Source organism: Triticum aestivum, chromosome 5A, assembly GCF_018294505.1.
Source record: "Triticum aestivum cultivar Chinese Spring chromosome 5A, IWGSC CS RefSeq v2.1, whole genome shotgun sequence".
Classification (NCBI taxonomy): Eukaryota; Viridiplantae; Streptophyta; class Magnoliopsida; order Poales; family Poaceae; genus Triticum; species Triticum aestivum.
Window position 1 is genome coordinate 322,760,759 of NC_057806.1, and position 8,604 is coordinate 322,769,362.

Sequence of the window (8,604 nt, forward strand, 5' to 3'; positions counted from 1 at the left end):
CATCTCCCAATTTCATACAAATTTGATGGTATCCACTACGCAAATCAACTTTGGAGAATATTGTAGAGCCACTCAATTCATCAAGCATATCATCTAGCCTAGGAATAGGATGATGATAACGAATAGTAATATTATTAATGCCTCTACAATAAATGCACATACGCGATGTACCATCCTTTTTCGACACTAAAATGATAGGAACAACACAAGGACTAAGGGATTCGCGTATATAACCTTTGTCGAGTAGTTCTTGTACTTGACGCATAATCTCCTTCGTCTCCTCTGGATTGGTACGGTATGGTGCACGGTTGGGTAATGATGCACCGGGAATTAAGTCAATTTGATGCTCAATCCCTCGAATTGGTGGTAATCCTGGTGGCCCGTCTTGTGGAAAAACGTCAGCGAACTCCTGCAAAATGTTAGTGACAGCAGGAGGCAAAGAGGAAGGCACGTCCTCGAATGAAAATAATGCCTCTTTGCACACAAAAGCATAGCAAACATATTTTCTAAAATCTAGATCATCAATATCAGATTTGGTGGCAAGTAAACATGCACTTTTCAATTTAATTTTAGAAGCAACACTAGATTGTTTATTATTAAGCTGCATTTGTTGCTCAAATTCTTTTGCCACAATCTGATTTTCACTCTTATTGTTCTCCTGTTTTGCTTTATTAGCTCTATTAATATCATCTTTCAAAATGGAATCAGGAGTCATAGGAAGCAAAGTAATATTTTTATCCTTATGAACAAGATTATACTGATTGTTTCTACCATGGTGTATAGAATTTTTATCAAATTGCCATGGTCTACCAAGTAATAAGGAACATGCTTGCATAGGTACCACATCACAATCAACATAATCAGCATATGTAGAGATACTAAAATGCACATGAACAGTACGTGCTACCTTAACCTTGCCGTTGTTGTTGAACCATTGGATGTAGTAAGGATGTGGATGTGGTCTTGTGGTGAGAGATAGCTTCTCCACCATCTCCATGCTAGCCAAGTTATTGCAGCTCCCTCCATCTATGATGACGCGAACAGAACGTTCCTTCACAACTCCCTTTGTATGGAACAAATTATGCCTCTGATTTTGCTCAGCTTGTGTAACCTGCACACTCAAAACACGTTGAGCAACTAAACATTCATACCTGTCAGCATCTTCAGCAGCCATGTATTGCGTCTCATGATCAGAATCATCTCCACCATGTTCTTCACGTGTAATAAGAGCCAAAGTCTCCTCATCATAGTCACTAGCGGACTCATACCCACCATCCTCAGTAGCAATCATCACACGCTGAGATTGGCATTCTCTCGCAAAATGTCCTCTTCCCTTACAACGACGACAAATAATATCACTTGTGTGCCCTGTTGATGCCATGGAAGAAGAAGAGCTCTGCGCAGGTCCAGCAGGTGTGCTCTTGGCAGATAGTGGTGGTTGTGCCTGCTTTCTTGTATCACGGCTGGAGGTGTCACCTGATGGAGGTGCTGGTGGAGTGGAAGTAGAGGATGCACATGGTGTCCATGATGAAGATCGACCTGCAGAAAAGTTAGTTCACGCCAATGCATGTCGATCCTGCACTTCACGTTCAGCTTTACAAGCAAGATGGAATAAACGAGTGATATTATTATACTCCTTATACTCTAGGATGGTCTGAATCTCTCTATTTAATCCACCCATAAAATGTGCAGGCATAGCTTCATTCTCCTCAACAATACCACATCTAATCATGCCAGTTTGTAATTCCTGATAATATTCTTCTACATAATTTTTTCCTTGTCTTAAACGCTGCAATTTTTGAAGTGATTCACGTTGATAATATGGTGGAACCCAACGAGTACGCATAATAGTTTTCAAAGCAGCCCAAGTAGCTGGAATAGGATATAATCTACAATGCTCAGACCACCAACACATGCAAAACTAGTGAATGCACAAACAGCAGCAGGAACACGTCTCTCCTCGGGATATTGTAAACATGTAAATGGTTGTTCAGTTTCTAACTCCCAAGTAAGATATATATCAGGAACATATCTACCCTCAAATGGTGGAATATTCAATTTTAGTTTAGGGAGATGGTCATGATCTCGTACCTGAGGGTGAGCCCTACCATTGCCATTATTTGCATGTGGATGACCTGGTGGTTGCTGTGCTGGTGGTGGCACGTAGTTCTAATTTTGATCAACCTCATCCTCGTAATCTCCGGCAAAATCAACCTCCTCCGCATCAGCAGCAGGAGCCACAAAAGTATCAACAGCAGCACCAACAGTTTGGCCAGGTGCAAGAGGGAGACGGCTCGCTCGGCGGAGGTCTGTTTCACGATGTGTAGGTAGCCGTTGTTGTTGTTGTTGTTGTTGTTGTTGTTGTTGTTGTTGTTGTTGTTGTAGAGGTGCGTTAGGTGCAGCCGGTGGTGGTGGTGGAAGACGCGCGAGCAATTCATTAAACCTGTTATCGAGCTTTGTTTCGAACTTCTTCTCCATGCCATCTATCTTCTCCATGGCCTCTTTAAATCTTTTTAGCACATCTTGCACCTGTCCACTCATCATTTGCTGAAATTTATCATGCAACTCCTTATTCGTCATGTTCTCCCAGTCAGTCTCGTCGGCTTGTGATCCTGCCATGGTTAGCAACAATAGAAACACACAAGAATATGATCCTACAGACTACTAACAAGAGGTGGTGGTGGTGTCACAAATCCGTCAAGCAAATCTCAAATTCTTACCAGTTCTTACCCAGCAGCAGGCGGTGATTGGCAACCGTCATAGTCAAAACTCTCAAAGCTTGGATAGAGCAATTACCAGGGAGAGTCAAACGCACGACGTAGATGTATGTGGAGCTGGGAAGGCTTATAATATGGTAGCAAAAAGGGTCAGCAATAATCAATTCAGAGATGAAAAGTTGAATAAACGCTCAACGACGGTACTGTGCTGGTCCTAGGCTAGACCGTGCTAGAGACGCGAGCCTAGAACACTAACAAAATCACGGCGCTGCACGTAAACAATGGAGGAGCACACTCTGAATTTTTTTTCTCTTTTTTTCACTATTTTTTGCACTTTTTTTCCTCTTTTTTTTGCTCCGCAACAATTTTTTTCCGAAAAAGTCTACAAATGGTCTAAAAACTGCCTAGCCAGAATTTTCTAGACTTAGTTTTTTTTTTAGTTTGGAACTATTTTTTCTTCTACGGGTAACACGGAATATCAGGAGTCCTACTCTATCACGATTCGGAGTATGGCGTGATCTGGAACTCAAAAACAAAGCAACAAATACTGGACTCGGATTGGTGGCGGAGATGAAACTGGTGGAACTCGGACTGTGGTGGTATATCTGGACTCGGATTGGTGGTGGTATATGGCGATGGTATATCTGGACTTGGATTGGTGGTGGTATATGGCGATGGTATATGTGGACTCGGATTGGTGGTAGTATATGGCAGTGGCGATGTATATGATGGGGTGGTGGTATATGGTAATGAAGATGACGATGGTGCGGCGGCAGCGTGACAACCTGTGAACAGAACTCGAAACTCTAAAGGACTAGACGCTAAGACCAGCAACTTGACACGATGATGCAACCGCAAATTCAACAAAGCAAATACAGAAAAGATTATGCAAAGGCTCAGATTGGTTCGGATAGGATGAACAAACCCTAATTTGTTTTGGCTTTTTCATGGACTGTAGGTATGAAGAACAGACTCGATCTAATCTACGAAAAACTGTAAAATCTCACCGAGCAACCTGAAACTCTGATACCACTTGATAGAGGCAAAGGTGTCCCGATGTTTCGATGAGATGGTGGCTATCGTTTTCTGTGGGAGTCGACCTTGACGATCCGACTACGAACGTGCGAGACGTCGCGCCTTAGCAATCGCTAAACCAACTTCCGAGGGTTATTGACCATGCCGGAGCACGATCAACCTGACCACGAGGGTCTGTTTCCTGCAAGCAAATGAAGAACAAGCAAGAAACTGAGATTCCAATCTGGATATTGCGAATATAAGATGAAAGCTTTATTGATCAAGGTGGGGTTCTGTGACGCCTTGGTCTGGTCGTTGAACACAAACGAAGTACGCGAAGTTGCAGCTATGGCAAACTTTTAATCTAAACAAAACCCAAAGCCTAAACGATGCCCTAAGGGCTGTATATATGGAGGAGAGAGGGGGAATTTCGTGGCCCTTAGTGGAGGGGTACGAAACCAACCCTAACTCTTGTTTCCCCACACATACGGACTCTAAAAACAGCCTATACTTAAGTACTTCAAAAATACATGGGCCTGGCCCAATAATAAGGTGACGCAACACCTAAAATAGCTTCTGGACGGAATTTATGAAGTGGCATCTTGTATATTTCGTCCCATGCTTCATGCACTCATTATGGTGGCTTCAGAGTCCTGGAATCATCACTTGTAACTCCGTTCTTGTTCCCCTTGCGCATGCCATCATCTCCATACTTGAACTTGCTCCAAGGTTCATCTTTCTTGTCCAAGCTAGGCCCTTCATTTGTAGGCAAAACAAATGTATCTATTTTAGGCAGCATCATATTCTCATGAATATTAGAATCGTTACCAAGAAATGTAAGTACCTAATAATTCAACTGGCGTGCGTGAGCTCTAGTAATCGGTCCAGTATGTATGGCAACAGGGGCTGTGGGTGTAACAATGGTATTGATGTCCTCATCAATGTGTAACTAGTTACTCCTGTCTTTATACTTCCTTTCGCTGATATGTGGGGCAACCGGCAACGGGGGCCATGTGCCATATGCACAAATTAGAGTACACAAGTTCACGGTAGACACACGCCGGTCGTAGTGCCGCAGTAATGCCCAATGAGCCGTCAAATCACAACCCCCTTTCCAGTTTTAGCAGTAAGTTGGACGGACGAAGCGGCAATATTTCACTGGGCCTGAATCCTCTTCGCTCTCGTCTGCTTGTTCAGTGAAACCCCCCTCTCGGCGATTGCATAGGGTTTTCTCATGGAGAACCAGGTACGAATTCTTCATCCATCCCCGATAAATCCAAGTCCCTTGGTCGCAGGTAATCCTAGGATGGCAGCCGCCGCGGTTGATGCATTTTTCTTCCTACTGAATCTAGTGTGTTTCATTTGCAGTGCCCAAAGTGCGAGTACCCTACAGGTTTCTGCACCCTCGGCGAGACGCCACACTTGTTCCTTCTCATCTTAACACAGCATTTCGAAATGCGCACAGTATGTTCCTAGAATCCTCTTTTCTATCCGGGAGGGTGGGGTTTTTTGAACATGCTGTGTTCTCATATTATTTTTCCTGCAGTGTATTATTTGCTCTGCCAGAACACATGTACTCAAGATGCTCGGCCTTGACATAACTGAATACACTAGTTTAAGGGTCACAGTGAAGACAAGCCATGGATATAAGTTCCGAGTTGGGTTCATGAACCAAGAAGATTGCTGCTTTTTTATGGCCGAACTTGGATAAGCTTTCTCAAGTGTTACAGACTGAAAGTTGGCGCACGAATGTTGATGGAAATAGCAGAACCTGGTCTCATCTTCACTGCGATCTTCCACCCCGACGTTGTTCCAATTGTTCATCCATGTTAGTTTTGTATCTGGTTCTTGCTTGTTGCCTCGATTACTTCTTAATCCACCTGTTCTGTCCAACTAATCACAATTTAACTTTAGAAGTAGCAGCGAATCTCTCACGAAGATGCTACTTCTAACTAATATTTTCTTATAATTGGTGGCACGTGTAGGTTTTTTCAGAGTTAAGCTGTCTCCTCATTTGTTACTCTATAATAACTCGGCTGTTACTAATGGCACTGAAGTTGACTGGATCGACATCCACAAGTTCCTACACTTTATTGATCGTCTTGAGGTCCTTGTGGGGCGTTTCAGTGGTGGAAGGCCACGTGGGATATGTGTGCCACTACTGCACTCGTTGAACAGGTCCAACTGTGTCGAGGAACTTATGGTACGAGCTGTTTTTTGTTATATATGTTGTTCATAAACTATTGCTTATACATAGTTTTACAACTGTGATCTTCTTGAAACAGGAACTGCCGAGTTCTATTGTTCCTATACAGATGCCTGACCATGGTCGGGTCAGACTTGCGCTTGGTCACAGCATGATGTTTATGTCGACCTACTCAATTCCCCTTTTAGGTGAAAAGATACTTATTCATGGGTGGTATCAAATAATGAAGGCCCGTCGATCTTGGAGAATAGGACAGAAGATTATGTTCATGCTTTTCCATGGCTCTAAAGCGAATATCCTGTTTATTGACCATGTTGCGAGATGAAGCCGCTTTCAGAAGGTTGTGGATGCGCGGGGTGGCGCATGGGCCTTGTCCTGGGGCTTGGCAGCCTCACCCTTGGTTAACTGTAGGCAAAGTAGCACTGTTTGAGGCGTGCTTTGTACGGTTGAACTTGTATAAGTACTCCTACTACTTTCAGCTTTGGTTGTTAAGTGCCCCTGCTGGTTTCAGTTAAGCTTGTTAAGTAATCCTGTTGCTTTTACAGTCTGTCGTGTTTCTTCAATCCTGTCTTCCTCCAGCCGCCAAAACCAAACCAGCGCCGGTGGGGCCGCCTGCTTCCGCCTCCCACGGCTGGCTGCGCCTCAGCGCACGCATCGCCGCCCCACCGTCTCCTAAATCGTTAACGCCGACGTCCTCCGTGCGCTTTGTTGTGCTCGCCGCGGCGCCGCCCTCTCACGTTGTCAACATGGTCAACAAACAACAGGAATCGGCAGAAGTACGTGGAGAGGATGACAGTAGGGGCCCACTACGCCAGCGTATGGAAAAATAAAATGCTTCCTCCTAGTGTTTTCCTAACATCTGGGACCCATGACATTGTGAGCGTATATAGTCAATGGACAAGAGAACAACACAAGATCGGCTGAAACGTGGGGATGTAGCTACTCGAGCAGTATTTTTTTGTTTGGTATTGTTGAGACGGAGCAGGGTTTGAACTGGGGTCTGGCCCGTCTAGCCCAGGCTTATATTTTATGTTCACCATGTGACTAGCCCAACTATTTTTTCTTTGTGAAAATGAGCCTAGTTTATTTTTTCTGAAGAATACCCAATCCACGCCTACTTATTTTTCTACGCCCTGATGGGCTGCAACTCTTTCAAGACGCCTGCAACTCTTGAAAGTAATATGAAATGGGTTGTAAATATAAAAATAGATGACAAATTGGCAATTACTTTATAATTTCTGAATTTTTTCACATTTTCAGATTCCTATTTCACTGGGCATTAACCTAATTTAAATATATCTTCAAAGTATTTTAAATCTGGCTCGACATTTCGGTATTAAAAATAGTTTGGAACCCACAGAAATATGCGAAATTGGCCCTAGCCAACCAAAAAAACGACTGCAATAAATTTCATAAGAAGTTGCCATGAGCTATATATAAATTATTAAAAAAAAGAGGGAGTGGTCTGACTTGTGGGCCTGTTTAGTTGACGCGTATGCAAGATTTTTTTAGTTATTATATACGTCAACAAACGATTCTAGCAGACGTAACCGTTGGATGTCAATCCAACGGCCATCGTGTTTCTTCAATCTCTGATCTTCTTGCTCCAGCCGCCAAAGCTGCGCCGGTGGGACCGCCTACTCCCGCCTCCCGTGGCCGGCTGTGCTGCCGCGCAGGCCTCAGCGCCCCCTACTACTCCCACCGCTGGCCAGGGCATCCCTCTACTCACCCACACCCCCTGTTATTCTGCGGCGACGACAACCTCACACCACAGCCGAACCGGTGAACCCTCGTACTCCTCTCCGCGCGGGCTTCCACTGCCGTGTCTTCCCCGGCTCCGCGTCGTCCCCTTCCTAGGCCTCACCATCGTCCACCGCCGTGGTGCTCTCGGCGCGGTGTGGTCAATGTGGTCAATGACCGACTTCCATCGGAAGAGTACTGTACGTGGAGAGGCTGACAGCTGGGTCCACGACAGCCGCAAGGAAGTGCCTCCTTATTACGCGGAAAATAATTATTCCTCCACCTGACAGCAGGGACCCACCGGACGGGCCACCAGTATTTCGCAAAAAAAACGTTTCCCCCTGACTGCTGGGACCCACAGGATGGCCCACCATATTTCGTGAAAAAAATGTTCCCCCCGCTGTCAGCTCAGACCCACCGGAAGTGCCTCCTTATTACGCACAAAAAATGAATACCCCCTGCTAGCTGGGACCCACCTTGGTGGGAGGCTGACTTGTAGGCCTACTAAGTTGACTGGGACGGATGCCTTTGTCAACTTTAGTCAATATATGAACGATTCTAGCTCCAGTGACCGTACGTTGTCCATCCAACGGCCATAGTGCTTCTTCAACCTCTGGTCTTCTTGCTCCAGCCGCCCAAAGCAGCGCCGGTCGTGCCGCCGGCTCCTGCCGCCCATGGCCGGCTGTGATGCCGCGGAGGCCTCACCGCCCCCTACTACTCCCACCGCTGGCTAGACCATCCCTCTACGCACCCACACCCCCTGTTATTCTGCGGTGACGGCAGCCTCACACCGCACCCGAACGCGTGAACCCTCATACTCCTCTACGCGTGGGCATCCACTGCCGCGTCTTCCCCGGCTCCGCGTCGTCCCCTTCCTAGGCCTCACCGTCATCCACCGCCCTGGTGCTCTCGGCGCGGCGTGGTCAA